We start from the raw sequence: 18,874 nt of genomic DNA, 5'->3' as shown, positions 1-18,874 counted from the left end.
TAGCCACATATTTTTTCCCTTATAGAATTTTGACACTTCTGTTTTGTACACCAGTATTCAGTTTTGAAAACATTTTGAATCTTGCCTAACGAGGATAGTATTGGGTATTTTACAATATAATAAACACATCTGCTTTGCTTTTTTTTTTTTAATTTTTTTTTCAACGTTTATTTATTTTTGGGACAGAGAGACACAGAGCATGAACGGGGGAGGGGCAGAGAGAGAGGGAGACACAGAATCGGAAACAGGCTCCAGGCTCTGAGCCATCAGCCCAGAGCCTGACGCGGGGCTCGAACCCACGGACCGCGAGATCGTGACCTGGCTGAAGTCGGACGCTTAACCGACTGCGCCACCCAGGCGCCCCTACACATCTGCTTTTCTAATGAAACTTGTGGTATTGAAGATTACTAGAAAAGCCTGGCAATTTTATTATCATAATCCCAGAATTATTTCTCTATTTTGTGTAATTAGTCTGTTACTTAATTGGATTCCCTCTGAATGGTCCCATGAAAGATGCAGGGTTATTTTTCCTTTATTATGTTCATCTTCTACTCCTCACTCCCTCCCACGCCATGTTCTAGTAAGAGCAAGTTACTGTATTGGACAGTAAAACTGAAAATTAGAAGTAGTCCAAATGACCAGTGGCAGGGAATAGGAAAGCCAACAGTGGAGTGTTATGGCCATGCATGTTTATATGAATCTATTAATTATAGTATATATAAATTATAACACTAATGGAATAGTATCAGGATCGCATTTGCAAAATATGCTGACCATTCGCTAAGGGTCAGTCCCTGTGTTATGTGAATGATGAACAGGAAATAAATTCCAGCTCTTGAGGAGTATATAATTTTGTGTGTGTGTGTGTGTGTGTGTGTGAGAGAGAGAGAGAGAGAGAGAGAGAGAGAGAAGAGATCCATGATTGAATACGTAGAGGGTTGGGATTGTGAGCATGAACTTTGGAATCAGAAACTCAGGTTCTCCCACTCATTTGTTACATGACCTTGAGCAAATGACTTTACCTGTCTCCGAGCCTTGATTTTCTTATCTGTTAAATGGGGATAATCATCTACCTTAATTTTATTGTGAAAATTAAGTGGAAGCATGACCATAAAATATCTGACACCTAGTATGGATCATGGAGTTTAGATCATGGAGTTCGGTTGTGGCTTTCTGCGTGTAGCAGGGAATCATTGTGCGATATCATGTGTGATAGACTGTCTCATGATGGCCACCCCCAGAATGAGATGGAAGCATTGTTCCAGGGCCAGACAATTGGTCTGGGCAGACAAGCTTCAGTCACATCCTGACAGTCCTATTTTCTGGATAGCCCAGTGGTTTGGGCTGCCTGATACGAAGAAAGTCACTGAGAAGGGATCTTGCCTCCTTTGGAGTAGCGTGTGTTTCTGTTTTTACTTTAACTGCTTCAAGGTCCAGTGGTCAAAGTGGGCCTCTTTGGGTGAAGACTTCTATAGTCCTGAGAGCCAGTGTAGATGGCTGCTCCCACATGAGCTAGCAGACGGAGCTCTTTCACTGAGAAATGGGCTTGGGGCCAGGCTAGGATGGCAGAAGTGTTTCTCAAGCAACATTCTGAATGATTCTGAAATCCAAGGAATCTGAAGGACCGGGAGTCAAATGGAGTCAAAAGAGTCAACTGGGCTGAGGTCAGAAAAACAGACAATGAAATCCAAATGGGTTACCAAGCCAAGATGGGCAGAGCTGTGCTGAAATCCAGGGTATAGAGCAGGGATTGGAAACTGGCGGGGGAGGGAGGGGAATGGGTGCAGAGAACAGTGAGAACCTACTATTTACCAGCTACCATTCCCGATACTAGAGCTTATATTCCAATAAGCTAATTTCCCGTGCTGGTAAGTACTGTGAAGACAGATGGCCTGGGACAGTGTAATAAGAGTTTCTGGGAAGGCTGTTTTAGCTAAGGTGGTGTTCTAGGAAGCAGGAACACCAAGGGCAAATGCCCTGAGGCAGGAATGATAGAAGAAGGCCATTGTAGCTGGAGTGTCACGAATGAAGTGACAGGTGGAAAGAAATGAGTTTAAAGAGGTAGTCAGGGGCAACTCTTGTAAGGATCTTGTAAGCCACGATAAAGGGTTTGGATTTTAACCATGCAGTGGGTAGCTGTTGGAAGTTTTAAACAGGGCAGGGCAGTTGGCAGGATCTGATTTGCATTTTAGAAAGACCCTTCCGGCTGCTGTGTGAAGGTTAAATTATAGCAAGACAAGAGTCTTATACAGGAAAAGTCTTGGAAGAAGGAAGAAGTAGGGACTGCGGTGTCAAATCGGACAGAAATTCCCGTGAGCTGGGTCAGTGGACAATCTGTGTGGCACAGATCCATTTCCTCTCCAACCCTGAGGTTGTCCTTGTGCTCAAACCAGGCCAGGAGGTGGGCCTCACCTCTTGACTTCCTTTCCAGGAGCATCTTGGTCCTGGGGGGGGGTTATTTATTCAGATTTCTAAATATGTACAAGTCAATCTAAAATTTTGAGGGACGTAGCTTGAGGCTGAGATCGTGCTTCTGCTATACATCTCACTCTGTTTCAGTACAAACGAGGAGAAACGACTGAGAGTCTTTTAAAACGTGGAGGATGGGGTAGAGAAGGAGCTTGATTTAAGTAACATTTCAATCAGATAAATTGAGTTAGTTATTTAAAGATGTAACTTGAAAGTATATTTAAAAACAAGAATTCGAAGAGCTACATACTTATTGCATGTGTACCATGGGCTAGAGGCTTTGTAAGTGAAACAAAACACAACAGCAGTTATTGTTGTAAGAGCTTTGTGTTCCTGCTGTGCAAAGGGATTCCGGTTCTGAGACTGAACCAGGTCTTTGGATGCAGTATGGTTACAAAAGTACTTCTTTACTCACAACCCTGAAAGCTAAGCATTAAGGTTCCTACCTTTTGCAGATGAAGAGACCAACGTTTAGAAAGGTGGGTTACGTGGTCCAACTGAGTAATAAAGCGAGAATGTGACTCTGGGGCTACCTAGCTCCCAAACTCCAAATTCATGCTGGAGCCACTCCACGTGAGTTGTACAAGTAAGGTGCGGTGATTACGGGTGTGAACCATGGTGTCAGGGGGGCTTGGATTTGAATTCTGCTCCATCATTTACTAGCTGTATCTTCTTGGCTGGTTACTTAATATCTAAGAGCCTGTGTTTCCTCATCTGTAAAACAGGGGTAACAATAGCCCCTCCTTCAAAGGTTGCTCTGAAGATGATGTGAGATGTATGGCACAGACCTGGAAAATGGAAGGGGACCCAATAAATATTAGTGCATATATACATATATACACATATGTATACGTATATACATATATACATATATGCACTATCCTATGAGGGGTACTTTGACATCTGTCTGAACCAGTTTCACTTCCAGCATCAGAAACATATATCCTGCCTCGGAAACGTCTCACATAATAGATTGTGTCTGCTCAACTTGCTGTGCACAGTGCTTCGAACACCAGGCATCTAGGAAGTACTCTGGATGATGATATTACCCAACTGCATGAGTGGGTTTGATAGCTTTTCCAAAGGGCTGGTATTTCGGTTGTGCAACTGTAACTGCTTCATGGCAGTAGAAAAGATTTATTTTTGGGGACCCCAATCAACCCTTAGCCCCATTCCTCAAACTCCAGCTATATCACAAGATGTCAAAGCCGTGCGGTATTAATGTTTGGTCAAAGGTGCTAGTGGCATTTTGCAGACGTAATGAAGAACGCACGTTGTCCAAGATCGCTTCGTGATGCCTTCTGCCCTGAGCCTTGTTTGCCCTTTAAGGCCCAGCTGGCGGGGAAATTCAGTTGCTAGCTCGCCTGGAAGTCAACGCGAAGACAAAAGAACTGGTTTATTCAACTTTGCAGGAGCCGGGGACCTCAGGCTGGGCTAAAAGATGCCACCCAGTGAGGGAAAGGATCTAGTAATCATCTCTGTCCAGAGCCAAGTCTCACAGAGGAAAAGATCTCCCATAATTAAAAAAAAACCAGAGTGATTTTCCAATGTGGATGGTGGCCAAGAAGAAGAAGTGGGGATGGGGAACAGAGAAAAAGGAGGGGTTTTCTATCAGAGGGCTACTGTTGTCCTTGAGGTAAGCAGTTAAATCACATAAAACTGGTTTGCAGGACCAGATTTCTTACCTGAAGGTGAAGAATTGTGCACTTGCTTCAACCCGGTCTGTTCTAACCAGCTCGTTTTCACTTGCGCTAGAGAAACTGAGTCAGCCTGACATATTTTCCATAGAGCAAGAGCCATATCTTCAGGGAAGTTTCTGTGTCTGGCAGTTCAAAGTGGGCCAGTTTTCCTCTGAATCTTGGTGACACGGGGAGCTGGACGGCCCTGGTTCAAATAGTGGTCAAATAGCGGTCCAGCGTGTACTTGCACCGGTACCTTGGGCAAATTACCTGCCCTCAATTTCCTCTTCTGTAAAATGGCATTAATGAAAGAAACGACTTTGCCAATGCACCTGTGATGGACAAAAAAAAGAGAGTATTTTAACCCCCAATTGATGATAGACACTTCTGCCTTTTAAGGAAGGTAGGCATACTTCATACCAGTGAGGAAATAGAATTTTCCTGTGGGCCTCTTCCCAGAGAGGGAAAAGAGAGAGAGAAGAGAGACAGAGACAGAGAGAGAGAAAGAGTACAGCATGCAGCTGGGTTGAAAGCCTGTTTAAAGGAGCATGTTAACTGCAGTAGAGTTGGAGCCGAACATGGCTCTAGTGGCTGGAGAGGGCTGAATGGCCTCACCCAGTAGTTGTCAGGGCTTCTAGTGGCCAGTGAAAGAGAAAGAAGAGAGAGGTGGCCCAAGCAATGCTGCAGAAGGCAGATCTTAAAAGTCTGGAGAGCCCAGCTGCTATTCAGTTTACATGTTTATATATATCAAAGGACTCAGAATAATTCTTGGCACCAGTGAGCATTTAATAAATGGCAGCTAGTAGCCGTGTGGCACAGTGACAGCACACAGCATCATTGCTTTCAAAGAGTCCCTCTCCCCGGAGGAAAAGCATCATCTCTCTTTTTCATGGCGCGCGCGCGCGCGCGTGTGTGTGTGTGTGTGTGTGTGTCTTGGGGGAGCAGGATAGACAGAAAAGAGGAAAGTAATGGGTTCAAATTCTGGTTCCACAGGGCTTGTTTCTTTCTTTAATTTTCCGTTTTTAAATTGGGACAAAAAATAGCACCTCATCTCATACGATTCATGTGAAGTTTAAACAAGATAATCTAGATAATTCATATGCCAGGCACTTAGCCTTCAGAAAATGTTAGCTCTTGCTAGGATTCTATAATAATAGTCTTACAAAGATGGTATACTATCCTAGAACATGTGCTTTGTTGTTTTTCTTTTAAAATTTATAAGTGGGGTGCCTGGGTGGCTCAGTCAGTTAAGCGTCCGACTCGATTTCTGCTCAGGTCATGATCTCATGGTTTGTGGATTCAAGCCCCACTGTCAGCAACAGAGCCTGCTTGGGATTCTCTCTCTTCCTCTCCCTCTCTCTGCCCTTCCCTCACGTGCTCTCTCTCTCTCTCTCTCAAAAATAAATAAACTTAAAAAAATAAAATACACATGCATATTCAATACAAAAAAAAACCTTGAAAAACATGTAAAGAACACAGAAAAACAATGGGCACTCCAGCATAAAGATCACCGGGGTTAACATTTTGGTTTATGTCTTTTCAGTTTTTTTCCTCTCAAGTGTATGGACATCTTTGTTCTGTCTTTTCAAAATGGGATACTGTTCTTTAGTCTGCTTTTTTTTTTTTTAAACCTAGCAATAGACTGTGAACTTTTCCCCGTGGATGAGTTGCTTCTTAAAATAGATGTTCCAGTGGAAGCAGCCATACCCAGGGCCAGCAGACTCATTACTATTCTTTTTCTTTTTCTTTTCTTTTCTTTTCTTTTCTTTTCTTTTCTTTTCTTTTCTTTTCTTTTTTACAGACTGGGGGGCTGGGGGTAAGTCTTATGGCCATCCAAATCTGGGAAACACTGCACACACATTTCCTTATTGGAAAATTAACAGTGCCTATTAGCATGTTAAAGGCTCTAGGAAACCCTTCCATGAGAGAACCTGCCTGACTTGGATTAGATCAGTGTTTCCAAAACTGATTGAGCCTCTATTCTCATAACTCATAACTCCCGCTGATATCTCGGGAATCATTTGGGGGAACACTCCTGCAGGTGAAGATTCCTTAAAAGTAGAGAGCAGATCTTGTTTGTCTTGTCTCCACACGGCCTTACAGATGGATTTTTTTTTTTTTTTTTAAGAAATTATGGAAAATGGGATTGGCCTGATGAATCCACTTTCTAACCAACACGCGTGTGAACCAGGGGCCAGGGTTAGAGACCGGGGCTGTGCTCTGAAGTGTCTCTCCGTGTAAAGCTAATTGGCCCCTTTGGGGATGAACCTGTGAACTTGGCCTCGTTAGCACCAGCACGGAACAGCGGAGTTAGTTTACCTGGCGCCATGAAATGGTATTCTTCCCCAGATTCTCATGCTGTCCTCCAGGTGGCGATGTGGGTTTGTCATCCTGAGAGCCTGACGCCTGGGCCAAGCAAAGCTTAAAATTGAGAGGGGTGCAGGTGTGGATGAGGAAGGAAGCTGGGAGGGAGTGATTATGGAAAACCAGAAGATACACTGTCACGCGTGCGGCTGGCATGACGCTGAGGCACAGCCTCATACTCTGGGAATAGGACTAAGGTTTTAAAGAATACTGATGAACCAGTGAGCCAATAAATATCACTAGTGTTTACTGAGCACCAACTGGGAGGGGTAATATGCCAGATAATTTCCCTCTTTTGATTTCTTCTGATCGTCCTCCCAACACACCTATGGGGTAGGTCCTTCAGCTGGCAATAGAAGACCTGGAAGTCCAACCCGGGTCCTGTATCTGAGGGCTCCGCTAGACCGAAACAAGATGTTGACCAAAGATGAATAAATGTGAAATGTTTGTCTATCTATCCTTCTATCCGGCTATCTATCTATCTATTTATCGATCTGCCTTTCATTTCATTTGTACAGGGTGGGCTTAATAACACTGTGTGGTTGGAAAGAATATTCTGATAAGTCCTTCTGAGAAGGTTCTGGGAGAGAGGATTTTTCTGGTTTCGTTACATTTCCTATGATCTTTATTCTCTCTTGCAGACTGCTTCTCCATCTGGTGGCTCAGCTGGCCACCGCTTAATTCCACTGTGCCCACGGGGACTGTGCAGAGGGCCACGAGAAATGTCCAAAGGGCACCTAGCCCTGATGTGGAGGGCAACGGAAGACCAAAGGATGTGTAGGAGTTAGCTATGCAACTGTCACAGATGGCTATTCCAGCCAGAACGACACGTGCTGAGGCTTGAGGTCAGCAAGAGCATGGTACATTAGGGGACTGAAAATAGTTCAGTGTGGCTGGCCCTGGGGTAAGGGTGTGTGGTGCCAGGCGTGGGTAAGGGCGGAGAGTGAGGAAAGGCTGAAGAGGTACACGGAGTCAAGATAGTGAAGGGCCTTGTACGTTGGGTTGAGGTGCTTGAACTTGATCCTGAGCACCACCAGGATTCCCTGAAGGGTTTTAAGGCATGTGATGAAATGGACAGGTTTGCATTTTAGAAAGAGCCCCCCAGCAATGGAGAAGGGATGAGGAGGGAGGGGTGTGTGCGTGTGTCTGCACACACTCCAGCACCCATTTCTGGGGCAGGGGGAACCACAGGACAAAGGTTGGGAGGGTGTTGCAATACCTCCTGCAAGAGGTGAGGGGGCACTGGCCCAAGAAAGCCGCAGCACTGTCCGTGGAGACGGCTGTCAGCAAATTTGAGAAGAATTAACAGCCTCCGACTACTGACTGGGAGCTGAGGGTGACATTTTGAGGTTCTCTGGTTATTAGTGACAGCTAATATTTGTCAAAACCGGGTGGCAAAATGCTCCATACAGGGTGCCTGACCCATCTCTCTTCACCTCCTTCTAGCAGTGCCCCCCAATTTCTTTCTCTCCCTTTTTTTTTATCTTTTAAAAATCTCTCCTCATATAATGTGCAATAAAGATCATGGGCGTCTGAAAAACAAGTAAACCAGTGAAGAAATGGGCAGAAGACATGAAAAGACATTTTTCCAAAGAAGACATCCAGATGGCCAACCGACACATGAAAAGATGCTCAACATCGCTCATCATCAGGGAAATACAAATCAAAACCACATTGAGATATGACCTCACATCAGTCAGAGTGGCTAAAATTAACAACTCAGGAAACAACAGATGTTGGTGGGGATGGAGAGAAAGGGGAACCCTCTTGCACTGTTGGTGGAAATGCAAACTGCTGCAGCCACTCTGGAAAACAGCGTGGAGGCTCCTCAAAAAATTAAAAATAGAATTACCCTACAACCCAGCAATTGTACTACTAGGAATTTATCCCAAGATACAGGAGAGCTGATTCAAAGGGGTACATGCACCCCAATGTTTATAGAAGTGCTATCAATAATGGCCAAATTATGGAAAGAGCCCAAATGTCCAACAACTGATGAATGGATAAAGATGTGGTATATATACACACAATGGAATACTACTCAGTGATGAAAAAGAGTGAAATCTTGCCATTTGCAACAACGTGGATGGAACTGGAGGGTATTATGCTAAGTGAACTAGAGAAACCTAACATATGAGCATAGGGGAAGGGAAGGAAAAATGAGACACAAACAGAGAGGGAGGCCAACCATAAGAGACTCAAACTGGGTCTCAGAACAAACAGAGGGTTGATGGGGGTGGGGGTTGGGGGAGTGGGAAAAATGGGTGATGGGCATTGAGGAGGACGCATGTTGGGATGAGCACTGGGTGTTGTATGTAAGTGATGAATCATGGGGATCTACTCCTGACGCCAAGACTACACTGTATGTTAGCTAACTTGACAATAATAAATAAATAAATAAATACTGCCATGGAAAAACAAAAAACAAACAAAAAAAGAGCATGGGTGTCAGAGTCAGGCTGATGTGAGTCACAGCGCTAATGATTATTAAGGTATTTATTTGAACTTCATTGAGCCTCATTTATTCAATTATAAATGGGGATAACTGTACCTACTTCATAGGACTGGGATTATGATTTAGTGCAGGTTTTCCTTTTCGGACCCAAACCCAAATCTCTCTCGGATGGGTGGTAAATGGCCCCACCCTACGACCCATTCACCCAAACCAAAACCCGTGCTTCCTCCTTTCCTTTACTCCCCACCCAGGTGACTCACTGTCACCTCTTGCCTTGACGTCTCTAGTAGCTTTTTAACTGGTCACCTGGTTCCACATCACTTCTTGAAGGACCCTTCCTGTTTTCTCCATCAAGCAGCCAGGTTGATCTTTTTGGTCGATGTTGTTTGTTTGTTTTTTACAGCAACTTTATTGAGATATAAGTCACATGCCATAAAATTCACCCATCTAAAGTGTACAATTCAGTGGGTTTCCGTATATTCAAAACTTTGTGCAACCATCACCGCCATCCAGGTTGAGAGCATTTTAATCATCCTGAAAAGAAACTCTGTCTCCATCAGCAGTCTCTCTCTATTCCCTGACAACCACTAATCTACTTTTTGTCTCTATGGATTTGCCTATTCCGGACCTTTGGTATAAATGGGATCCAACAATATACAATCTTCTGTTTCTGGCCTCTTAGCATATTTTCAAGGTTCATCCGTGTTGTAGCACGCATCAGTGTTTTATTCCTTCTCATGGCAGAATACCATTATACTGAATGGATCTATCACATTTTGCTTATCCATTCATCAGCGGATGGATATTTGAGTTGTTTCTACTCTTTGGCTATCATGCAAAGTGCTCCTGGGAACATTTGTGTACATTTTTGTGTTTACTTGTGTTTCTAATTTTCTTGGGTGTGTACCTAGGGCTGGAATCACTCAGTCACATGGTAACTCTGTTTAACATTTTTTGAGAGGCTGCCAAACTGTTTTCCAAAGCGGTTGCAGCATTTTATAATCCGACCAGCGACATTCGGGGGTGCCAATTTCTCCACATTTTTGTCAACATTTGTCACCGTCTGCTTTTTTGAATGTCGTCAGCCCTGGTGGGTGTAAAACTGGTACCTCACTGTGGTTTTGATTTGCATTTCCCTACGGACCAGTGATGTTGAGCGTCTTTTCACGTATCTATGGGCCATGTGTATATCTTCTTTGGAAAAATGTGTATTCAAATCCTTTGCCCTTCCCTTTTAACTTTTCTTTATTGTGGTAAAATATGCATAACATACATCAAAGTTACTATTTTAACTCTTACAGTTCTGTCAGAATTAAGTACAATTCACGCTGTTGTGCAACCATCACTGTGACCCATCCCTAGAACTTTTTCATTTTCCCCCCCGAACTGAAACTCTACCCCGTTACTTTCTCCTTTCAGTCCCTGGCAACGACTATTCTCCTTTCTCTTTTGTTATTGCCGTTCTTGTTCTTGTTTTTAGTTTTGTTTTTAAAATAGCCATCCTCCGGGGTGTGAAGTGATATGTCACTGTGATTTTGATTTGCATTTCCCTCGTGCTTAGTGATGTAGAGCATCTTTTCATGTGCTTATTGGCCACCTGTATATCTTCTTCAGAGAAATGTCTTTTGCCGGTTTTTTTTTTTTTATTGGATTTTTGGTCGTTTCAATATTGAGTTGTAAGAGGTTTTTTTTTTTTTTTTTTTTTTTAACTCACACGATCTGCAAACATTATCTTCCATTCTGTGAGCTGCATTTTCACTTTCATGATGGTGTGCTCTGAAATCGAAGTTTTTATATCTGAGAACTCCAATTTATCTGTTTACTTTGCTTCCTTATGCTTGGGTGTCATAGCTAAGAAACCATTGCCTAATCCAACGTCAGAAAGATTTACTCTCAGGTTTTCTTCTAAATGTTTTATAATTTTAGCTCTTACATTTAGGTCCATGACCCATTTTGAGTTAATTATTGTATATGGTGTGAGGCAGAGCCAGGGTGATGTTTCAAAAACAAACCAGACTCAGTGACTCCGCTTCTTAAAATTCTCTACTGGCTTCCGGCTGCTCTTAGAACACAATCCTAGTTCCTCGCCCCAAGGTTTTCAGCCTCATCTCAGCGCCCACGCACCCCCTCCCAACCCCCCCAGGCCTAGCTTGCTGGAGCCATGGCTGCCTTCTCACAGTTCCTAATCCGTAAACTCATTCTGACTGGTGTTTTTGCAATGCTGTTCCCTACGCCGGAAACAGAATTTCTAGTGGCTACTGCCCTTCTTTCGATCTCAGTGTAAAAGTGCCTTCTTCAGTTAAGACCTTGGCTGACCACTCTACATGAGGTAAGTTCTTCCCCCGACTCCTTATTCCTATTTTTGTTTCGTTCGCAGTAATTAACAAGGGCTTTGTTCGTTCGCAGTAATTAACAAGGGCTATATTCGCTTTAGTTGCTTACTTGCCATTGCCCCTCCCCATCACTGAAATCCCAGGGGGGCCACCACCACGTCAGTCTTATTCACCTCTGTCCCCAGCACCCAGTACAGTGCCTGACACATAACAGGTGCTCCGTAAATGTTTGCTTTAAGACATAAAGAAAAAGTAGGCGTTAGAAATGTGTCTTCCATTCCCAGCTTCCCTTCCACTTTCGCCAATTCTATTACTTCCCTCTTGTATCAGCTTTTGCCTGGATTTTCTTCTATTTCCTGTTTTCATGGAAGATGACTTTATGGAACAGAGCATCCGTTTTTTTGCTTTTTTTTTCTTCTCTTACTGCTCTTCCTCTTCTTACTGTTTTTAGCATATAAGAACCAGTGCTGAGATACAGCTTTCTAGCTCACAACTTGTTGTTCTTCTTTTCTGAAACTGTCTCAACAGCAACTCAATATTGAGCTCTCCTGGCCTTATGTTTTCATATGAATCAGGCTTTCCCCCTCAGTGAAGATGTGGGATCTGTAAGAACAGGATTTCTTTTCTAGCTCAGAGAGTGGTTTGTTGAATCTGGGCAAGTAAATCTCAGTGAACACTAAGGAGTGGATCAGTGGCACTTTTAAAACCCAATAACACTCATGTATGCTGTGATTAAAATATCAAAAAACTCCAGGGGTGCCTGGGTGGCTCAGTCGGTTAAGCGTCCGACTTTGGCTCAGGTCATGATCTCATGGTTTGTGAGTTTGAGCCCTGCATCGGGCTCTGTGCTAACAGCTCAGAGCGTGGAGCCTGCTTCGGATTCTGTGTCTCCCTCTCTCTCTGCCCCTCCCCTGCTCATGCTCTGTCTCTGTCTCAAAAATAAATTAAAAACATTAAAAAAACTAAAATATAAAAAAACTCCAAATCATGGATGGAGCTAGAGCGTATTCTGCAAGGCGAAATAAATCAATCGGAGAAAGACCAATAGCATATGATTTCACTCCTATGTGGAATTAAAAAAAAAAAAAGCCAGATGAACATAGAAGAAGGGGAAAAGAGAGAGAGAGGAAAGCAAACCATAAGAGACTTAACTATAGAGAACAAACTGAGGGTTGATGGAGGGAGGTGGGTGGGGGATGGGCTCCATGGCTGATGGGCGTTAAGGAGGGCACTTGGGCAGAGCCCTGGGTGTTGATGAAAGTGGTGAATCACTAAATTCTACACCTGAAACCAACTTTGCCATGCATGTTAACTGGAATTCAAACAAAAACCTGAATTTTTTAAAAATGTCCAAATCAGTGGATTCTGAAACTGTTACAATCCTACCACATACAGAATTTAATTAACCAAACACCTTTTGTGTAGAAATTCTATGAGAAGTAATAACATCATATATGTTGTCAAAAATCCTGCAGAATAATTTCTTATAGATGACTCCCCGTTTAAATAGAGGAACTGAGATCCTTTGTTTGGTGACATATCTCTGCACACATTTCTGCTTCATATCAATTCAGCAGGATTATAATCATAAAAAAGGAACATACCTTCGTCTTAATGTTAAGCTCTGCTCCCCCTGCTGATAGAAATTCTTTTGATGAAGGCTGTAGCCAGAAACATGGTTAAAGACCATTTCACCTGAAAGCCTCACATTCTGGATTTTTTTTTTATTTGTTTGCCATCTTGTTTATCATTTACAGATATCCAAACACCTAAGAAGTGAGCCCAAGAGATGATTGAAACTTTTGATCCGGGAAATAACTCACACATTTGTTTTGCTTTGCTCTAATCTTCAGAGGTGTGTATCATGTTGCCAAGTCCCAGGTTTTTAAAAAACAGATTTTCCTTTGGGCTTCCCCCCTCCCACCTTTCATCACGGTAGTATTTTCTCCTATCTCTCATCTTCTAAAAAAAAGTAGGTGTAACAGTCTAATCAGCCTTTACCAACTTTTCTGCAAGAACAAGGCAGAAAATACGAAGATATACATCAAGAATCGTTATTATTGTTTATGTAGTAGTGATATATGACTCCCCTGGGCTTTGTGTTTTACATGGCCACTTTGAAAACACAGGATGCTGTTCAGGCACAAGCGATTTGTTTCTGAGTCCTGTGCTTGGATATTTCTAATAAATATATTCTGCCTCTGATTTTATGATATCAACAAGATACCCATGCAATAAAATATTTTCAGATTCCTGGTATTGTCTATGTTGTCAAACAAAGATAGCGTCCCTAAACTTCAAGAACAATAGGTAGAGAAAACATTGCGAATAAAGTAAATAAATACGTGTAAATCATCATCATGACAATGATAGTTTTTTCCACAGGACACTGTCTGGAAGTGTGTGAATCAGCGCTTTCAGCCATGTTACTTCTGGATAGAGAAATCAGAGGTGATTTGCATTTTCTTTTCCTCTATTTGCCTTTATCTATATTACTTTTTTTCTAACGGCCATTGTAGATTATTTCTGAAATAAAAAGATCCCTTTCAAAGAACAGTATGTAAGAAGAATTGGTAAAACTAAGTATAAAAATAGAGCGAGTAACATTTTTGAATGGAAAATGGCTCAGAAACATGGCTTCTGAGAAGTGAAAATCTGATTTATCATCTATTAATTTTCGAGTTCAGATTGTGCACTTTTCCTTTAGCTTTGATGAAAACACTGGCTACCTTTTGCCTCCCCGCATCCCTGGATCAAGCAGGCCAGGAGAAGCAAACAGCAGACCCTTCTATTTCCCAGTGGGAAAATAGGCTTCTCACTTGATTCCCAACTGGCTCCCACTCCAGTCCTATTCCTACCTGACTCCTGATTCCTGCCTTTTTCTTCTATCTAAAGCCATGTGATTCCCACAGGACACCCTAAAGACTTGGCCTGAACTCAAACCTCCAGTTCTGAAGCCCACAAACCCATTTATTAGCCACGCCCTTCCCCCACCTATTTCCCCCACTCCCTTGGCTCAAGATGGTCAAGGAAGAGAAGATCGAAAGCTTTCTCTTTATTTTTTATTTGTTTGCTTTCTCTTTATTTTAATAACCCCACCATCTCATCTCTAAATGCCTCATCTTTCCATCTTATTTGGGGACAGAACTTAAGGTGAAATGGCAGAGAAGGCTGGACCAAAAGATACAATGGTGTGGTATTTAGAGCAGTGGCTGGAATGTCTCCAAGATCCATCCATTGTGTATGACGAGTCTCTGTCCTGACTAGTCAGTACTCAAGCATTATCAATTGTTAACTATTTTAGTACCATTCTCAGACTGAAGTTATAGTGTTGTAAATGAGTAGTAGTTACAAGAGACCTGAACTTGAGTATGCCTTAGGGCCAGCAATTTACCTTCTCCAAGCCTTGGTCTACACATTGGGAAAACGGGGATGCTGATAATTGCCTTGTCTGCTTCAGAGAGTTACTGTACGATCACAATATCATAGAGGATGCAGAAATTCTCTGTACATTGTGAGAGACTGTGCATGGGCGAGGAATGATGATAAAAATGATCAGTTATAGTGTTAACAATGTTGGTGGTGAAGGTCAAGGTGACGGTGATAATAAAGAAGAAAAAGAAGAAAAACTTAGACACACCAAGGACTATCCCTTTCTGGTTCAGTAGTCTACCAACATTGCTCCCTGGCTCACAATTCGTAGGAACTGTTAGACAGAAGCAGATAAACTGGCGACATCAACCTCCTCTGGTTTATGCCATTGTAGCTCCCAGATTGTTTCCTGGCCTGGTGCTGATATGCGCTTCCCTTTGTCTGTGGGCATTTGTTCCACAATTTCACATCCTGGCTGAGAAACTCTTCTGTCTTCTAATTCCCAACACCAGGGATAGCTCTTGATGTCCATTTAATGATCTGCTTAGGATCTGGAGCCAGAAAAATGGAAATGTGGGATTATCCCGGTGGGTTCCTATACTCCTACACGGCATAGCGCTTGCTGGATTCTCCCCATGCCCTCTTCTGATACATGCCCCACGATCCCACTCTGCAAGGGTCTTGGGTGAGCTGTTGGTTGTGGCCAGGTGGAATTAGTAATTCTGCCTCCTCTCTCTCTCCCCCGTTCTTTCTTGTTCTTGCCCACCACCCTGACCCACCTTTATGAAGACTCTGGGTCTGTGCTGAGTCATATAAGGTGCTCTTGGCCAACCTTGACAAGAACCCCCCACCCCACCCCCTGCCACCCTCGGAGAAAGGCACCAAAGAGCTCTATGGAGTCTGTTCCAGCAAGGGCAGTGTGTGCTCACAGACTAAATGGCTCCTATCATTCATTCGGAGCAATGCCTGGGTGGCAGGGAGGTTTCAGTCCTGTGGCTTTGAGGGAAAAACATACTCTGGAAAGGTTTCTCCTTGCCTTTGTTAATTATGAAATAAAAATACTTCCTGCAGCGGAAACTTTGGGGGAGGGCGTGGCTGTCCCTTCACATTGTAAATTGGCCTCAGGGATCTTCTCTTCCTCTTTTCCCTTTGGGATCAGGTACTTAAAAGTTACACAGCGTAAGGCAATAGGGGGACGATATGAAGATCCCAGCTTTAAACACTACCACAACCCTTTCATATACAGAGAGAGAACAGGGCCTTGGGTGTAGGGTCATTTTGCAGTGGGAGGGGGTCATTTTGCCGTGGCCTTGCAGTCACAAAAGGCCTCAAAGTCCACTTTATACATCACCTCTAAATGAGATTTGGCATAAAGTCACAAAAACGTACTGGCAGAAGTCAACCATTAAAACATCACAATTCCCATTTGCCCCAGTTCTGGCATTTCTTAATATACGAGGAGCCTCTCTGGACCTCAGAGAGATCCTGGATACAACCACGAAGGAAGCAGACTGATTTTCAGGAGCCGCTAGTTCGGGCTTTCACTTACTGGAGGAATTATTCTACCGATTGTTTTGTTTGTCTCGACAGTTCTGTGAAGCTGGTACTGTCATCAGCCCCATTTCACAGATGGGGAAGCTGAGGCCTTGTTCAAGTCCACAGCCAGAAACTATTAGATCTGGGGTACAAATCCAAGCTGGTCTAACGTCCGAGCTATTATCAATGGTAACGCAGCCCATGATTTCATCGCTAACCCCGCACTTTTTCATCCGCCGTGTATGCCTGGGAGCATCTGCCTGGTGCTGCCTGCTTCACCCCGGACCCCTCCCAGGCATGGTCCTGCAGGATCTGTCAGGAGGGGCTTAGGTTTAGGCCTGGGTTAAAATCCTCTCAAGTTCCCTTCTGAGAGAGGGTTAGACAGCAGCAGATGCCTTGATTGCCCCAGGTGACATCATGTTTAAGTTAGTCTCACCTCCCTGAGCTCATTTCTTTGTCCTGGTCACCTCTGCTTCCATCAGAAATAACAGGTTGCTGATAAACTAGCTCTCAGCCCTCTGCTCAGACAGTGGACTCTGAATCTCTGCTCAGAGCAGGCCTCTCAAGTTCAAAAGAGCCCTCGTGCTCTGTATTTTGACAGGTTGAGAAATCCAATCCATTTATTTTGAAAACCCATTAAGCCCAGCCAATATGGGATATTTAGAAAGGCCAGAATTTTGCTTCTGGTCAGAAGGTCAGTGCTGTCATAAAGTAACAGCTAAAGGAAGTGAAACAAAACATATTTTATTGTGGAGCTGTAATTCCCAAACATTCTTTTAAAATGTACTTTCAGTTAAAATAAGACAAAACAAAAACACAGCACATTGAATTGCCGGAAATTGCCACCACTATAAACTCTCTTTGTCAGAGTACATATTCAATTAAAAAAAAACCACTTTAACATTTATTTATTTTTGAGAGACAGAGAGATAGAGTGTGAGTGGGGGAGGAGCAGAGAGAGAGGGAGACACAGAATCTGAAGCAAGCTCCAGGTTCTAAGCTGTCAGCACAGAGCCCAACGTGGGGCTCAAACGCACAGACCATGAGATCATGACTTGAGCTGAAGTTGGACGCTTAACTGAGCCACCCAGAGGCTCCCCGAGTACATATTCAATTTTGCACACCGAGTTCTCAGACCAGTGACAGGCATATAGTAAATGCTTATTAAGTTTTCAATGAATGAGCCCCAAAATGGTTTACTTGGCTATTTAACATTTTTTTCTAGGTATTAGTTTCTCTTGGTCACAATGGCTGTTAAATCACACTCAGGAAAAGAGTATCTGATGTTAGTTCTCTGGGGTTTTGGAAAGTGAGTTTCAGAATAGATAAGTTTGACTCTTCTTGGCATCTTGAATTATATTGTTTATGATACAGATAACAAAGTCTTATGTTCAGATTCTCCAAAGATGACCCATTTGATCCTTTCAAGCTTATGAAAGAGGAATGGGAGATATTATTTCCATGTTACCCCCTTGGAAGGGTGCATAAGCACAGACCGTTACCTGGAAGCAAATAACCTTACTATTAAGTGATCCTGAACACAAACGATGATTGGAAGATGGTGTAAAACATTCTTGTGGTTTCCTGCCGAGTCACCTTATAGTCTACATACTGTTCTCCCCTGCCGCGTATCTGGGGGGCCCTCTTTCTGGATCTCCCCTCCCTTTTCTGTTACTTCACACAATCTGTTCCATCCATCTTCTCTGCCCCATTTCTCCCAGTGCCATCCTGGAGGATCACCAGAAGACTCTCAACTTTCTAAGCCATCGATCCTGCCCTGGCCGCCGTGGGGTATGGCAGGCCCTAATCCTGCATCCAGAAATTTGGTTGGTAGTTAGAGAGAGCAAACCTATAACCTGGGACCAGAGCTGACTCTTAGAGTTGACCCAATAAATAGGGTTTCTCTTCTCTGCCTAAGCTGGTGAACCAACTGAGAAGTTAAGACCGAAGAGAGGCTGGTGGAGGTAATGTACCACCTTACTGAGAAAGTGGATGTTGGAGAAGACGGTTTACAGCAGTAGGAGGCCCGGAGTTGAAGACTCAGCCATGCTAGACCCAGGCAGGCTGCCCTTCATCAGGGAGGAACGCTGTGAGTTAGTAGTTCCCAAAAGAACGGGAAATGAAGGTGCTGGGTTATGGACACCCAGCATCTTCCTCTAAACCCATCAGGTAACTTACTTTTTCCCTCCGGGGTGGGGGGTGGGAGGGAGGGAGTGGGGGGTAGGGAATGAGTGAAGAGTGGGAGAAGCCAGGTATTATTCCCAAAGATGTCTCTTCTCGTGAAGAATCATCAAGAGGGGAAGTATTTCCCCTCAACAAGGCATGTTTTATTGACCCACTCTGTTTTGAAAAAGTTGATGTAGTAGGCAATGCTTAAAAATAAGATTTGGCATAAAAAGCAGAAAGTGGAATGATTTCTCAGCACAGAGCCTGTGTTCCCGCATGGCAACAACAGCTCCGAGCTGGGTCACGTCTGCCCCTTTAGGCAGGTCCGTGTGCTGTATTCAGCTCCCTAAGCACCCCCCAGGCCTTGCTGTGTACATATTGCTCTCTCTGATTTTGCTCATTTGTATGACCAGGTTGGTCCTTCTGGGTATTTTCGTTTGTGGTTCTGTTTTGCCTGTGTAAGTTTAGGGTGGGGCATCCACAGGACTAACAATCCTGTC

At 43.5% G+C, this 18,874-nt stretch overlaps 2 long non-coding RNA genes across 4 annotated transcripts; one reads left to right on the top strand and one right to left on the bottom strand.

Moving 5' to 3' along the window:
• Positions 1-910: 910 nt before the first annotated feature.
• On the bottom strand, positions 911-13,064 carry LOC122483686. 3 transcript variants are annotated; one of them, XR_006297441.1, is made up of 4 exons: positions 12,905-13,064; positions 4,155-4,437; positions 2,916-3,833; positions 911-1,659 (listed from the first exon to the last, which is right to left on the bottom strand). It is a non-coding gene; the product is annotated as an uncharacterized LOC122483686 (long non-coding RNA). The 3 variants fall into 3 exon arrangements; XR_006297443.1 differs by having other exon boundaries at positions 911-1,616; XR_006297442.1 differs by having other exon boundaries at positions 911-3,183.
• On the top strand, positions 10,921-13,553 carry LOC122483687. Its single transcript, XR_006297444.1, has 2 exons — positions 10,921-11,296; positions 13,058-13,553. It is a non-coding gene; the product is annotated as an uncharacterized LOC122483687 (long non-coding RNA).
• The last annotated feature ends 5,321 nt before the right edge of the window (positions 13,554-18,874 follow it).

This window comes from Prionailurus bengalensis, chromosome D1 (assembly GCF_016509475.1).
Source record: "Prionailurus bengalensis isolate Pbe53 chromosome D1, Fcat_Pben_1.1_paternal_pri, whole genome shotgun sequence".
Taxonomy (NCBI): Eukaryota; Metazoa; Chordata; class Mammalia; order Carnivora; family Felidae; genus Prionailurus; species Prionailurus bengalensis.
The sequence above is the reverse complement of the archived record's forward strand: the minus strand, read 5'-3'. Positions and strand labels throughout refer to the sequence as shown.